The 16,835-nt window shown below is 37.7% G+C and overlaps 1 protein-coding gene and 1 non-coding gene across 3 annotated transcripts in view; both read left to right on the top strand.

The window, feature by feature from the left end:
• RELN (reelin) overlaps positions 1 to 16,835 on the top strand; it is a 528,348-nt gene that overhangs the window by 178,742 nt on the left and 332,771 nt on the right. The window lies entirely within an intron of this gene.
• Positions 9,897 to 10,003, top strand: LOC124525298 (U6 spliceosomal RNA). The gene has a single exon (XR_006965483.1). It is a non-coding gene; the product is annotated as a U6 spliceosomal RNA (small nuclear RNA).

The following is a 16,835-nucleotide window of genomic DNA, read 5'->3' on the forward strand; positions in this document are numbered from 1 at the left end:
TATCTTTTCTCAGTTTTACTGAGAAACTTGAAATTGACAAGGATGTGAACATTACCACATAATTAGAAACAAGCAAAAAACTGATCAGAGGATCATATGGGATAATTGGCCACTTATGTAGTGAGAGTACAGGCTTCCAGTGACCTTCCAGGGAGACTAATGTTACATCTACATTAACATCATCGTTATTGACCTAAAACAACAGAAAACAGCAAGTTAATTAAATTCTCAGATGATGCTAAGTGAAGAAGTGTTTGTTACTAAATACCAGTGAGGAACAAGACAGAATTCAAATGGTCCCTAGAGAATGTTAGAGATAGTCAGGAAATAACAACAAAATTGAAGCTTAAAAATGCAAGCAAATGTATCTAGAGAGGAAGCAATTTTAAACACTGTTATTAGATAAGCTACAATTAGAATGCAGTAATGATAAAAGGGGCCTTAAGGTGATAGTAAGCAGAAAATTAGACATAAGCTTGGAATGTAATATAGTTAGAATGCTACTGTATTTAGGATCCTTGTATTCAGATTCTGCATAAAGGATCAGATAAACACTCTTGGCTGATGAGACCTCATTTAGAGTTCCTTGATTACAGATTACAAAGCTGTAAGAAAAAGAAAAGATTAATTTTTGTCATATATATGCAAATACCCTACAGCCCAGGAAAATCCAGTGTTAGCCAGCCACAAGCAAGGCCCTCTTTCCCTTCAAATATGTCCCTTCCCTGTCAGAAGTAGCATACGAGCTTATGTCCAGAGTCACTATTTTCAGCTAGGTTGCTCTTCCCATTAATGTTCCCATTAAATTGTCCATTGATTTCCAGGAAGAATTAATCTGGAAACAAATTTGTTTGAAAGGCTTTTTAGCAGCCACGTGGCAGAGGCAGGACTCGGAGTAGAGGAGGGGGCCAGATGTGTGGCATGGGATCTGCAGGAGGCTCAGGACGGACAGATAGGGTCAGATGGTGTCACCCTAGGCAGCTTGAGGGACTCAGTCTCTGAGGGCCTGGAAAGAAAGGGTGATTAGGGAGTGCTCACTGGGTGGTAACAGATAGTGATAGCTGAAGGTTAGTGAAAGTCACTTGAACTTAAATGTTTTTTGATTCACATGGGAGAGCAAATGGCTGTGGCCACAGCTACCTATTTTCTGCTGGTCCTGTGGATGCACCAAGGCAAACCATTTGAATAAATGGCCTCATTCTCACCAGCATATTCTTTAAGGAAATGCTATAAGCTTATTCAGGGGCTTTATGGCAGAACCATTATGTCACTCACTGGATAGATTCATAATTTCAGGCACTAAAAAAAGTTCCACTGGATTTAATAACTGAAATGTGTTTCCCTCTGGATTAAAGAAGTTTGGGGGGTTGATTTTTTAAAAATTCTGTGTTGGTTTATGTCTGCCAAGGGAAATTCCACAATGAATTAAATCTGCTCAATGAATTTTTGCTCTTATAAAACTGTTTTAATGCTAAACATTGCCCGTTTCAAATATCGTACCAGAGGCGTTTATTTACAATCTGGTACATATGTAGTTTGAGCTTCTTAGCATAACTTACCGTGAATTAATGACTTGTTATTTATTGCTCAAACACTCTGCAGAAGTGATTTATAGGGCCGTGCTATGCACTGGCGGTTACTTTGCAATCTCTGTGCTGGCTGTCTCATCAATATCATTAAATGAATTCACAGTGACACAGCTCTGCTACTGTAGTTTTTGATATGAGGGATAACTGAACATAAATCAGAACTTATGTTTAATTCATAAGATGTACCAATCTCTCACGTGGGCGTGAGTTAGGTTAGAGGATGTCACAAATGTGTTTTACAGTACCTCTTGTGATTAAACCCAGGCCCTTCCATATGACTTTATATACCAGGTAAAAATAATAGGCTGCTCTACATTATGCCATTTTTCAGATAAATGCAATTTATTTTTATTTAGGTATGATTGGTTTCCATTGTTGCCCCACAAGCGGGGTATATTTTAGAAAGTAACACTGAGAGAGAGGTATAATGAAAGAGCAGTTACTTCGAGTCTGAAATTCTTATATATTCTTTTACTTAAATATGAATTAATATCTATAATTTATTTTTTAAATCTTTTTATGCATAAGGTTTTAAAAAATAGAATAATTGGACATTAATGCTGAGTCAAAATAGTTTTTCTTTTAAGCCTTACAATTTCCTTTCAGTAATAACTTAAACAATGTTTAATTAACTGTAGGAGAACAGGTCGGGTTATCTTTGCTTATTAGTCCAGCCCAAGAAAGAGGACATATTACAACTTCATATACAACAAGGAAAGTCAGTCTCTTGCTTGTTTAGAAGCACATGATTGTCCAGAACAGACTTCAAGATATATTCATATATTAGTTTCTTAAAAAGGGAACTTTAACTGTCTCGTGTCAAGAGAATTTTATTGGTATTGTCGTTACCAGTGCTACAACGGCCAATGTTTGTTCTTTGAAGCAGTGTGAGTGCACTGTAATCCATGCAGAAGATGTGAGTTTTTCTCCTGGCGCGAAGGGTAATCTGGCTCCTGCAGGGCTGTGACCAGGGCGCTGGGATAATGGCGAGATTGCCAGGTTGTCGAGCCTCGTCACTGGCCCGCTGTGTAGCCCTGTGATCGGCTCTGCTGACTGTCACAAGGAAAGAATGTGACATGTTTCTGCCAAAGAAAATAATTCCAACATATGCAAGAAACTGACACAGAATGCCTTCTCCTCCTTCCTCTGGTTCCAGTTGATTAGACCTAGCTTGAGGTCCTGATGATTTTAAGACCTACTTATTTGGGCCTTGCTCTGAAAAGAAGATGGATAAGCTATTGCTTTCAAGGCCCGAGTGACAAAAGGATGAGAGGAAATGACATTACTTAGTAGTGTAATAAGTAATTCATTTCATAACGCTTGGGGCAAAGGGCAGAGTAAAAGCATGCTGTGAGAGCAGAGGACGCCCCAGGCATGTCAGGAGAGGGATAACAAAGTAAACTCCTGAGCAGCCCTGCATTGGGGAATTGGGTGCCTCCGGGTGGGGTTGGTGGGGGGGGAGTTAGTAGAGGAGGGTGGTTGGTAACAGCAGGATAATCAAAGTAGGTCCTTTTGGTATAAATTGTGAGATGAAGAATTTACTAAAAGTAGAGAATTTCTGTAAACAGTATCAACCAACCAGAAGATCTGCTTCCTGGAATTTGTATCATTTAGGAATGGGTTCCACTGCACACAGCAGAAAATCTGACTTTTCAGTGTCTTAAAAAAAATATAAAGTCTATTTTTGCCCCTCCAATAAGTCGTTAATGCCACACATTGCCTACTGTGTGTGTTTTCTACTATTCATGGTCACCACGCTGCTCCTCTTTTAGCTGATTCTTTCAGAATGTTCCTCTGAATCTCGATATAACATGCTTATTTTGCTCATTCTTGGTTTTCCTATTTTAGGCATTATCAGTTGCGTTTCCTGAATGGAAGGCCAGACTGTTATTTTTGTAATTTTGGTTAGACCAATTTTAATAGTCTATAATATTGATTATGTAAATTCCATTCACATCTGAGTCTGACATGGCACCGTTATTTCTTTTCCTTTCCAGGCTTTTTGTTTTCCCCGGAATTAATAATTTTCTTGTTTTTTCATTTGCTTTATTTCCTAAGTGTTTGTTTCTCCCCTAATTGGGTAAACTTTCTCTCAATATATTCAAACCCATCAAGTTTTCCATGGGTTTAGACCTCTTGAAGGAAGCGCTCTTGGAGCCGTCTGGCCTGGCCTGTTGTAATCTGTAATCTGTAATTCCCTAGGCCTGCTGTACAGCTGGAACCCTGGGATTTCCCTCTTTGTTCCTGCGTTGGATCTCCAGTTTCCTTTATTTTACACATTCCGTTTTCTTGATATATTCCAACCTCATCTCCGCTTTTGGCATTGCTATTGTTTGAAAGTGAACATCCTCTGGTACCTTCCTGAGTAGGAAAAAAAAGAAGTTTTTAGACTTTGTTGGTCTGAATTCTACACTCTTGATTAGTAGGTTGAGTATAGAATTCTTCGTTGGTTTGGAAGGCAATGCTCCAGTGCCTTCTAGCCTCCAGAGTGGCTTGAAAACACCAATGTCATTCTGCTTCTTGACGCTTCCTGGGAAATCTTTTGTTCTTTATAAATTGGTAGGATATGTGGAATTTTGCACTGATATGTATTGTTATGGTTGTTTTATCCACTGTCCTAGAAACTCATTGGGGTCTGCTATCTGCAAACTCATGTTCTTCAGGTCTAGAAAATTTTATTGAATTATTTCACTGAGGATGAATCCCATTCTCATTCTCATTTTCTCTGTTCTTTTTCTGAAATGCCTCTGTCATGACGTTAGATATTCTGAACCAGCTCCTTTCAGTTTTCTTTTCTTTTTTTGGTTCCTATATTCTCTTATCTTCTTGCTCTACCTTCTGAATGACTCCCTCAGCTTTACCTTCCAAATCCTGTATCAGTCTTTCAGCTCTGCTATAATATTTCAAAATTTATACATTTCTCTTCCTTTTGAATATTCCTTTTTTTAATCAAAATATTGTAACAGCACCATTTTTTCTTTGTATCTCTGTGCGATCTCTATTTTCTTTATTTTTTTCCCTACCTATTTGTTTTGGTCTCTCTTTCTCAACGGATAATTTCCTCAAAAGTCCAGTGATCTTTAGCTGTAGTCCCCTGCAGAACCACCTGGAAGCTCTGGGGTGGGGAGGGGGAGGTGGTAGGTGAGAGGGTAATGAGAGAGCTTGGTGGTTGGTCGACTTGGCTGGTTTTGGATATTAAGATACTAAGGAGGAAATACTTATACGAAGAGATGATACTGACTTTTGAGGGTTTAGTTGCAATGGTACTTGATTTTTAGGACGAAGAAAAAGACGAATAGATTTTTAGATTTTTTAAAAAATAGATAATTCATTTTTTAGATTCTCCTGACAGTTACTCAGTTCACTGTTTCTCTTCTTTTAGAATGTGAAAGAGGCAACTTGTATCTTATGATTATCAGTAAGGAAGTACTTACAGGGAACTCCGTTTCCCTTCAATACCAAGGTAATTACTTTAACCAGTGACTAAACTGAAGTCCCCTCTTTCCTGTCTCTAACAGAGCAGTTAGCTGGCACTTAACCTCTGATGTTAAGGAAATGTTTGGTTCTTTCTCTATTTTTGAATACATATTGTAGCACTATCACCTTCTCATCTGAAAAACTAAGCTTGATTTTACTTAAATTTCTCTAAAAATGCATACTATATCTTCCTTATTAATAAGCAGTACATTTTTTTCCAAGATGGGTTAAAAACTCCCTGCAGATATAAAATCTTGATGCCTCATTACTTAGCAACTCAAAATCCACATGTTCTCTTCCATATATTTTCTGAGCTAAAAAAAAAAAAAAAAGAGGTTTATAAACCATAGTGGGTCAGCATTCACTCCCATGAAATGTCTGATAAGAAAGGCCATTGGGAGAGCATTCCATTGTCCCTTTTAGCCCCTCCTTGCTCTCTATATGACCATATGTAACATGTCCCTTAAGTATAAAACAATCATTTTGGCTTATTCTTCTTTTTAAAAGTGGGTATGTGGGGAGCCTGGGTGGCTCAGTTAGTTAAGCGTCTGACTTCAGCTCAAGTCATGATCTCACGGTCCATGGGTTTGAGCCCCACATCGGGCTCTATGCTGACAGCTCAGGCCTGAAGCCTCCTTCGGATTCTGTGTCTCCCTCTCTTTCTGCCCGTCCCCCACTCATGCTCTGTCTCTCTCCATCTCTTAGAAATGAATAAATGTTAAATTTTTTTAAGTGGGTATGTGACCAATCAAACACACTTGAATAAGTTAAAAGAGCCTGTGACCCAGGAAAATGTAAACAGTCTTTTATAGTCTCAGGATCAAACCATCATCAGACCAATGGCTAAATAGAACTCTTAGACTAAAATCTGAATAGCTGGAGGTTGGCTGGAGTATTCAGGAAGATTTGAGGCTCTTAGAGTTTTACAGATCCAAGAGTTGGCAACACAAGCCTTTTGTATGCTTTCGTGTGTCTTTGTGTCCACACCTATGTCCTCACGTGCCGTGTACATTCAGATATCTAGAGTTGGTTTAAAAAGCTTTGAGTCTTGAAATTAGATTTTAATTTTCTCTGTGTATTGAGTCTTCTACCTCTAACACAATACTTTTCCATCTTATCTTACTGTCTTATTTGATACTGTGAGTATCTGTTGTCTTATTTGATACTCACCAACCTGTGAGATAGGCCAGCTGCTGTTACCGTTTTGCAGATGAGGAATCTGGTGCTCGGACAGGTTATGCTACCTGCCCCAAGTTCACTCACCCCAACTATTCATGGCAAACTGAGAGTAGAATCTAGTTTTCTGATTCTTAGATCTTACTTGTTTCTTGACACAGAGGTATTATTTTACTCAACCTGAAGGAATCTAGGTATTAGACACCTGGCTAGCACTTCTCTGTTCCTTTGCAGAAGGCAGCTCCCTATCAGACCTCCTGACCAGTGATTGCTCATTATGATCACCATGATCATTTGTTCACTCCCCCACATTACAGAGGTCTTGGCTGGATGTGATGTTTAAGAAAAGAATGGGGAGAAAAAAATCATGAAATACACCCTGGACTGAGTAACTTGAGCAGGCTGCTTTCTTTTTTTTTTTTTTTTTTTTTTTTTTTTTTGAAGTTTATTGACAAATTGGTTTCCATACAACACCCAGGAGCAGGCTGCTTTCTAACTAATTTTTGCAACTACCATTTAAGATTTAGGAGTTTCATTTGTTAGCAATATATAACCTATTATGATATTCTACATCATTATTTTAGTGATACCATGTATTAGTTCATTAGATCTATCTAAAAGATTTGCTGCTTACTCCTTATGAATAATTTGTGGATGCCCAGACATTACAGAATCAGGCTTGATATTACTACACATTATTTATGACCATATTCTTTAAACATATTCTAACCTGGAAATTGTGTATAGATCTCACATTTACATAGCTAATATATGCATTGTCTCTGCCACACAGTAAGAAATGCTTACCTGACAGGCTGTGACCTGCATGGTGTAACAGACATTACTCCTAATTTGTCAGAGATTCAGAGCATAAATTATGGGTTTCTTTTCAGACCCCTATTTAGTGCCATCCTCTTTGAAATAGAAACGATGTCCAGCAACTTCAGATGAAATTTGAGATTTCTCCTCATTAATATTTTGGCTTTGTTATCAGTCATGATGGTTATGTTAGATATAACTGAGAATAATTCTTTTATGTCCTTGAAATAACCTTTCTCTTCAAATGGAATCAACTTTTGTAAAATTGTCAATAAGCAAATACAAGTCTCAAAGATGAAGATATGAACACTTTAAAAATATTCCGACGGTAAGAATTTTTTTCCCCTACAATAAGGGGAAATAAATGGGTGTGATAGACTCTGTCTCCCTCAGCGGGAGTGAAGGTGAAGCTAATTACGTGATGGAGGTCTCCTTTCTGATTACACATCATTTGAAGATCTTAAACACAGAACTCAAGGATTCTGAGTGGTTTTCATAGCCCTGAGATATTTTTGGGTGCAATTTCCACCCTTTATAAAAATCTCCAGCTTTTAAAATAGCTAATGAACCCCAATTTCTAAGGCATTTCCTGTAACTGCATCTGTTGCTAGGAGAGGAGCAGAAGAAAAAATGACAGCATCCTAAGATCTATAACCTTGCCAGTTCCTGTTGTTCTGGAAATGTAAGAGCCAAGGTTGTCACCAAGTCTCATAATGATCTGCACCCATTATAATTTGCAGAAGTGCCTGGAAAATCCTATATGCCTCTGAGTTCCTTCTAGCTTGGAAGCTGGATATTGAACTGCAGTCTCTAAGCAATTTGATAACAAGGCTTGGGCATCTCCCATAGAACATAACATAAAGCCCCATACTTAGAAGGTGCCAGAGAGTATTTGTTGAATAAGCCATTAGCGTGCTGGGCAGCCATGGTGTTAGTCTCATAATTTTTCAATTACCCTTGCTCCAGTCAGGTGTCTTTTATTATCTAATACTGTGTTAATTACCTGATGTGCAACCTCTAAGAACTTATTATGTAAGGAAAGAAAAGAACACTAAGTAAATTAAAGACACCTAGCCTATGAACAAGCCTTAAGTGAAGGTAATTCATTAAACAAGAATAAAGGTGTATTTAAAAGCAATAGATATATTAAGGTGTTTTAATCATTATCATTGTGAGTACATTTGTATGAACAAAAGGTAAATGCCTTTAGTAAAATGGCAGGTGAAAAGTAGCAACTGGGAGTGTGCTTATAAAGTGTGAGTTTGAATAAGAATGAAGAAATGGATTGTTTTAGTATTGCAATCATAAAGCTAAAAAGGGTTTTAGGGAAGAAGGGAGCTTATTTTTGACCCGTGAGAGAGATTTCAAACTTTGGTTTTTATATTATCTGTGTGAATGATTCTGCTTTGGCCAAATTTAAATACACTTGGAAATAGGTCCTGGGAATGTTCATCTTACATATTGATTAGAAATATGAAAATTATGCATTATAAGATTATTATAATATTATCTTATTAAAAATAAGGTTGTTTTACTGTTCATTTTAAACAATGTTAGCATTAAATTTTTTTTTAACATTTACTTATTTTGAGAGAGAGAGACAGACAGACAGAGCATGAGCAGGGGAGGGGCAGAGAGAGAGGGAGATACAGAATCTGAAGCAGCCTACAGGTTCTGAGATGTTAGCACAGAGCCTGACGTGGGGCTTGAATCCACGAGCCGTGAGATCATGACCTGAGTCAAAGTCGGACGCTCAACCGACTGAGCCACCCAGGCGACCCAACAATGCTAGCATTTGAAAAATAGTTTTGTATTGTGACCATGGTTACTTCAGAGGCTTTCCTTTTGTTTTAGTCAGTAACACAAGCATTGCAGGAATTCTTGTATCTCTACTTTATTGGAAAGGTACACTTCTAAAATCCCTGTTTGAATATTTCTTTGTAGTTATATACCCTCCCTGAAGCGAATCCAAGCCTTTAAATGGAATCGGTACTCTGATTTCATAAAGAGTCTTGTAATTATATCGGTGCTTAGAAGCCTAGTTTATTTTCCTAGGGATTTAAGGCACAGTGCTAATATTATTCTTTGCTACTAAATAGGCTGTTTCCAAAATTTCACATTTAGGTATCTTGAGTTTATGTGACTTTTACAGTGTGCCTGTATTTAAATTAATTTAAATTTAAGGTTCTGGTGAACCTTCATCTAAGACTAAATTCAATATATTAAGATGCAAGATTATAGGAGAAAAACAATTAAAATATTGTGATTTGTTTTGTCATAGTAATCCTTTTTTTAAGATTTTTTTTTAATTTTTTTTTTAACGTTTATTTATTTTTGAGACAGAGAGAGACAGAGCATGAACGGGGGAGGGTCAGAGAGAGGGAGACACAGAATCTGAAACAGGCTCCAGGCTCTGAGCTGTCAGCACAGAGCCCGACGTGGGGCTCGAACTCACAGACCACGAGATCATGACCTGAGCCGAAGTCGGCCGCCCAACCGACTGAGCCACCCAGGCGCCCCTTAAGAGTTTTTTTTAAAAGTAATCTCTGCATCCAGTATGGGGTTCAGACTCACGACCCAGAGATCAACAGCCATGTGCTCCACCAACTGAGCCAGGCAGGCGCCCATCACAATAATCCTTTAACTAGCAATTTCCCTTTGTGCACTCAACTTTGAATGCCCTCATATACCTTTCCAGGAACATATGCATCAGGTAAAGTAAATGTCCATTTCTGTTTATTTGATCATATCTTAATTAGATTTTGTTACTGAAAATGGTACTTTTTAGCACTTGACCATTTGTGTTTCTTTTTTCCCCTCTAAAAAGTTTTTCAAGTGCTCGCTTCGGCAGCACATATACTAAAATTGGAACGATACAGAGAAGATTAGCATGGCCCCTGCGCAAGGATGACACGCAAATTCGTGAAGCGTTCCATATTTAAAAAAAAAAAAAAAATTGAACAAATGAATGAAAATTATTCTAGACTGTTCCAAATTTTGATTTGTTCATTTGTTAAACTGTCATGGTAGTAGAACCTACCACATATCGCAATAAAACATCTTTTAATTAATTAAAAAAAAAAAAGTTTTTCAAGAACCTACGGCTGCATTTTGACTATGGTAAATTGTTTCCTTTACTTTTTTGACTGAACTTGTGAAAGTTATTGATCTCTCAGGTTGCTCTTAACTTTGTTTTCTTACTTAATTTCATGAGCCAGCAACTTTTCCCTTTATCTAAACAGGACACTCTGACCGAGAGAAATCTGACTTGTATCTAGTTTCTCAGTTATTCAGTAAGTGAGCCTCTATTTACTGACAATACAGTATTATTACTGTTGTTATTATTATATTAAATCATAATTGTTGTGGTTGGCATTTACTGAGAGCTTACTATATGCCAGACTCTGTATTTTATGTGGATAATTTCTTTAAGTCTTCAACACAACTCTGTGAGGTAGGTACTATTATTGGTGAGGCACAGAGAAATTAAGTCATTTATTCATGTGATTTACCCCATTAAGCACTGAAACCAGATTTAAACACAAACATTCAATAGACCCAGAGCCTGTGCTCTTGATTACTTGACTATGCTGCTCACAAATAATTGTAACATATGCCATGAAGAATGAGAGACAGCTATAATGAGCAGCTATAACAAGCAATTTAATTTAGTCTGGAAGAGAATGAAAGCCTCTCTGAGGAGAGGCTTAAGATTAGACCTCAGAGTCGACTTAGGAGGTGGTCTGTGGAAGAGAATTCCTTTAAAGGTAATTGCACAGCACATGCAAATGTCCTGTGGTAAGAAATGCTTAGGTGGTCAAAGGAACTGAAAGCAAGCCTCAGACTGTAAATGTGATAGGTGATGAATACTGATAGAACAGCATATACTACAGAAGCACTCATCTCTCCCCACAGAGGCACAGCTTGTAAAACAATATAACTTTGCCATTGTTCTAAATATATTTGCTTCCTATATAAGCAGATCTCTTCATACAAAAATACATATTATTGATAGATAATGTATGATTTGAATGTAGGAATCACTAGCTATGTGATTCCCTGAGTTTCCCACTCAAGATTCAAGACACGTGGAGGTACAGAGTATTTAAATCTCTAAACCAGTTAGTTACTTAAAGTAGGTAATTCTGACAGTTTCCGTTTATTATTACTAGTAAGGTTATAACCTCATGGATGCTTTTATTGCTCTTATGAAGTGCAACTCTGTTGCGAAATGTGATGGTCATGGCAACGCCTAACATACGAAAATCAAGTAGAAAGGAGGCGATAGGTCTGACACCAATGCTCACAAACTTGACCCTACAGCAGAGAATGGCCAGAGACTCTGGCCCAGGCAGGGGATAGCACAGGCCAAGGGAGACTGATGTGGGAATTTCCCTTAATTGGAGCCCAGTGACAAATCTGTACTGGGAAAAGGCAATCAAGAGAAAGGGTGGTTTGTATCTAGAACTCCAGCTGTGGGTGACTACAGATAAAACTTTTGCGGGCACAAAACATATTTTTTTTCACTGCTTTTTCCTCATCCTGAGGGCCTAGTATAGTGCCTGGCAGTATAACCAGGAGGTCTTGGGAGCAGGTGTCTAGTTCAAGTCTAAATTCTAATGAGACAATGTGGAAGGAAGAAAAGGAGTGCCTTAGGGATGTTCATGTGAGAAAAGGATCCCAGGTCTGCCTGGCAGTAAAGGAGATATAGAAAGCAACACAACAAGTTCTCAAGAATCATGGCTGATCCCCAAGATCATACATCTGATGAGGCAGGTAAATTCTAAACCTCCCTGGATAGCAGGACGGAAACCATTATCCTTTGTCCTTCCCGACTGGAGGATTGGTTTAAGAACAAGGATATGATTGACCTTATGTGTGTCAAGGATGACTAATATGTCAAGCACATAGTTGTGGAGATCATCTCATTCAGTCCCCTTATCAAAAATAACTAGGTTCTATTATTGCCCCTACTTTACAGATGAGTAAATCGAGGCTCGGAGAGGTTATTTGATTTGCCCAAGATCAAGACTATTAAGTGGTAGCTAAGATCTCAACCCAAATTGGACTACAAAGTTCAAGCTCTTAATCACAATACTTTGCTGCTTCTAAAAAATACATCTTTGCTTTTGGGTAGCTATCAGAAGAAGACTAGCTACTAAGGACATCACAAGGAGGTATATCCAATGGCAGAGTTGGCTCAGAATTGGTTCTGTGGCATCAGTGAGTAGTGCTGTCCAGGGCTGGGCATCAGAGATGTGTTCACACCAGATTCCCAGGAGTGAGGTGCTGGAGAGGCTGAGGAAGCAAAATGGTGACTGACCAAGGGCGCAAATCACAGAGCATGTAGAATCCACACACAAAGATTTTAATCCATGACTTATTACCGTAATTAATGATTTGTTGTTTTCTCTCAAATGAAAATTAGTTTGTCAGATGTAGTAATTGAGGAAGCTAATTACACTTAGCCGCACAGGGCCTGCCCCAGGCAAAACTGAATGTCTTTTGGCTTTGATTTGTTCCCTCCTATCTTGGCAGCATTTCCTTCCCTTCACAATTCCTTTATATTCCCTCACAAGCCCAGGGTTTTTATGCTGCCCTTATCTTTTCCTTCCAGAAGAAGATTGATGTAATAAATGAGTTCATAATAGGGTTGGTTGGTAATTTAATAAATTACATTGCCTGGAAATGTTTGTATTTATAAAAGGAATCTTAGTAAATGTAGTGTCATGTCCTGGATTGGATACTTGTGGGGGGGAGGGGGAGGACATCATTAGAAAAACTGGTAAAATCTGAATGTTAATTCTTTAGTATTGGCAAATGCACTGTGGTTATGTTAGGAGTTACCATTAGAGGAAGCTGAGTGAAGGGTATATGGAAACTCTCTTGTACTATCTTGGCAACTTTCCCATAAATCTAAAATCATCTGTAAATAAAACTTTTAAAGTAGCAAAAGAGAAATGAATTGCTATTCAAAAGAAGAAATCTCTAAGAATTTTAGGTGTGGGTCATACCATTATAGGTATATGAGGATGACCCTATAGCTATGTACCTGTTTACTTTTACAGACCCTTAGTTTATTTAACCATTGAATACTTCTGTTTTGTACATTTTGGGCTTACAAATTTTGTAAAATTTGGATTTACGAATAATATGCAGGGTAAGAAGATTGTTATCTATTCTTCTCACTGCTAGAAATGATGCTGAAAGACAAAAACCAAGCTGAGAATTAAAGTTGTAAAACAAGGAGCCCACAGCCACTTTTTACTTCTTTAGGGAAGCGTGATTGATTCCAGAAATCTGAATTAGGCAAACATTAATTGATGTGCTGGGGAGATGAGTAATTTAGAAAAAACAAGGTCACTAGATTGCCAGTATTATAAAAAATCAGAAGGAAAACAAATTCACTTGGGTTTGCAAATACTCACATAGGGGTTTGTTCTTTATCTAATGGCAACATGGGAATCAGTAGTCTTTCTATGACCTAATTTAAAGGAGTAAGTACTTGAGTACATACCCTCAGTTCAGGGCTCCAGGAGAATTTACTGAGGATACCTCCAGAGACCTTAAAATTAGATAAAGAGTTTAAAAACATGATTTCCCTCTTGGAGAAGGTAGACCGACTAGTTGGCACTGTGTCAGATGAGAGACAATAGAAGCTTGTTCTATTATTTATACAAATTGACTGGTTTGGCAGTTGCTACAGCAATGAGCCATAATGAACTACAAAAGAATGAAAATGTGATTTCTTTAGCGTTGTACAAAAATGGGATATTCACAGGAAGGCAGAGAATGACATTATAAATGCCAAGCTGTGTCAAGATGGTCTTCCTGGTTGCTACTTTATCGCAAATGTAATGTAAATAGTGTATATTTACTGGGGCAAAAATTGTAATGTTGGGCCATCATTTCTGTGCTATTAGTCAGGGGGACTTGTAATTCCAAAGGAATTTTAAAATATTCATTTTCCATGACTTACTTTTAGCTACACTGTCTCTGCCTTTGTTTGCAGTAAAGGCTTTCTTTTAGCTGAGTTTCAGAAATTGGATGATTTGTTCATGTCTTCCCAGCCAGGGGAAGAAAGAGAAATCATAAAGCATGTAATTCAACTCTAAAATACCTAATTTTATGATTAATCGGTTCAGTCTTTTTTCTGTTAGGGAATCCTTGGTCTTTGTGGTATGCTCTTGACTTTGAAAGTTGATGTTTATATCTTCTATTTTCATTCATTCCCATTTAACCATACTGGGTTTTCTCTAAAAACATTGTGTTCAATTCGAGGAAAAAAAAGCCTTTTAATGTTGATGTTTATATCTTTGAATGTTGATGTTTATATCTTCTATTTTCATTCATTCCCATTTAACCATACTGGGTTTTCTCTAACAACATTGTGTTCAATTCGAGGAAAGGCCTTTTAAACAAAAATACTATACGCTTCAACTTCCCCAACCCTAAGGGCTATGTTAGTCAAAGACTAAAGTCACAGAAAATGTGAGTCAGACAAAACAACTTTCCTAAAACTGAGTCTTAGCTTGAGCCAGCAAGGACCATTTATCCAGATATCTACTGCAGAATGTGTGTGTGTGTGTGTGTGTGTGTGTGTGTGTGTGTGTGTGTGTGAGAGAGAGAGAGAGAGAGAGAGAGAGATCTTATTTTTCTCTTTTGCCTGGAGCAAAGCAGGAAACTGATTATGACTGTGCTACCAAAATTGACTTCAATAGAAAATGCTCCTTGGCATTAGGAGATATTATATATAATTAGACTCCTAGACATGAGCCAAATTTGAAATTTTGTTCATAGTATAAATGTCAAAATGAATAATATTCAATGTGGTAAACAAAAGGTTTAGTGTAAATATTATAATTTTGATATGGGCTGAGTTCTTACAAAACTATATTCCAGGGATTCTCAAATGGGCAATTTTACCTGTGCTCTGAGGGAACACTTGACAATGTCTGGAGACATTTTTTGTTGTCATATCCAGAGGTTAGAGACCAGGGATGCTGCTAAACGTTGTACAGTGAATGGGACAGCCCCCTATAGCAAAGAATTATCCAGTTCAAATGTCAGTAGTGCTGAGGCTGAGAAATCCTGCCTATACCCCAGCTTGTGAGTGACTGTACCACAGACAAGTCTGAAAATGCATCATTTCATACAGTGTCCCTTTAGGTTAACAGGGGAATCTTATTTCACTGAAAAACTATTCTGTCTGGTTGCTGTTGTTGTTGTTGTTGTTGTTGTTGTTGTTGTTGTTTTGTTGTTGTGAGTTAAAAAGACATGTTTCTCATATACCAAAGACACTGAAAAATCAAGGGGAACTGAGGGACAATCCCTTACTAGGGTCCATGGGATAAATTTTAATCCTCTCTAAAGAGTCTTTGGCTGGAGAAAGAAGTAATAAAATAACTTGCTGATAGTGGTGTTTGTTAGCAGAGTGAAAGATGTTACTGAGAGGGGTGGCAAAACATTGGTTGCAGTTTGTAACTCATAGGGAAAAATGTATAGCTGTGTATCTGCTCTGACCAGTAGTTTTTTTAAACCTGGTTACAAGTAGAATTATATGTGCCCAAGCCCTATGCCAAGATTCTGAACAAACTGATTAGGGATGGGGCCTGACATTCTGTATATTTTTAAAAGTTTCCAATTCCTAGATGGATTGATTTCTAGTCAAGATGGTTTAGAATACCATCTCTTAAAAGGTGCCTTTTAAATACCCTTAAAATAAAAATCTGTCTAGCAAAATGTGCACTTGTCCTACCCCTGATGACCACTCCATTCTCATCTCCTGTTTCCTGTTAGTTCCCTGAAAATGCACCTGCCTGAGTGTTACACTTGGCAGTGAGTTATATATGTGTCACAGGAGCCACTGTCTGTTTTTCATAGGCTGGTAAATGGTTCTTATTACATGTGTTGCTATCCCAGATCAGACTCACTAGTGATAGACTGATGATATCACTAGGAATCCCACCTGGACACTCTATGTAGCACCACGGGCAGCACTGGAGTTTACTTCAAACACTAAGGAGATTCAGTCCAAATATGGTTCTGTATTGAGCTGATGGAGTGTATTTCTATGTGACGAGGCACATAAAAAAGTCAGTCATTATCCAGGCAATATCCTAAGTATTCATTCTGCTTACTTCAATACTGTAATTCATCAAAAAAGGAAGGAAGGAAGGAAGGAAGGAAGGAAGGCAGGCAGGAAGGCAGGCAGGCAGGCAGGCATGGCTGATTTTGAACATACTTGTAAGAGTTGTAGTATTGCCTGAACAGGGCCAAAGGATTTTGCTATAAATATGATAGATAATTTAAGGGTACTTTCAATCAATCATTACATCAATAATTTAATGTGTTTTCTTTCATCTAAATGTGTCCTGAGGCAGGTAAGAGAAACACTACTTACACATTGCAAAAGAAAGATTATTCACTCCCTGGGCTCAAAGTTGCATATAATGTGCAGAAATTAAACTTTGCTTTAATTGAAATTTGGTTGCAGTTTGGGGCTTTATAGTTTCCTTGGGCCACCTACTACATTCTTTTTAATGAAGCATTAAAGGAGGGCAGCATTAAAAAAAATACTAATTTAGGTCTGATCTCTGCATGTTTCAAGCAACAAAGCACTTCTTTTTGTCCATTTTAACATCATTCTAAAAAAAAAACAGAGATAACCCCAAAATACTCCGGACCATCCTTAATAATGATTGTATGTCTATATACTATTAGCTTATCTACAGCCTTCTAGAATATATTTCAATTTTATTTTTTAATACCAGC

The sequence above is a fragment of the Lynx rufus genome, unplaced genomic scaffold (assembly GCF_022079265.1).
Source record: "Lynx rufus isolate CCGP_SWC_20201006 ecotype Redwood Valley unplaced genomic scaffold, mLynRuf1.p SCAF_4, whole genome shotgun sequence".
In the NCBI taxonomy this organism is placed as follows: domain Eukaryota; kingdom Metazoa; phylum Chordata; class Mammalia; order Carnivora; family Felidae; genus Lynx; species Lynx rufus.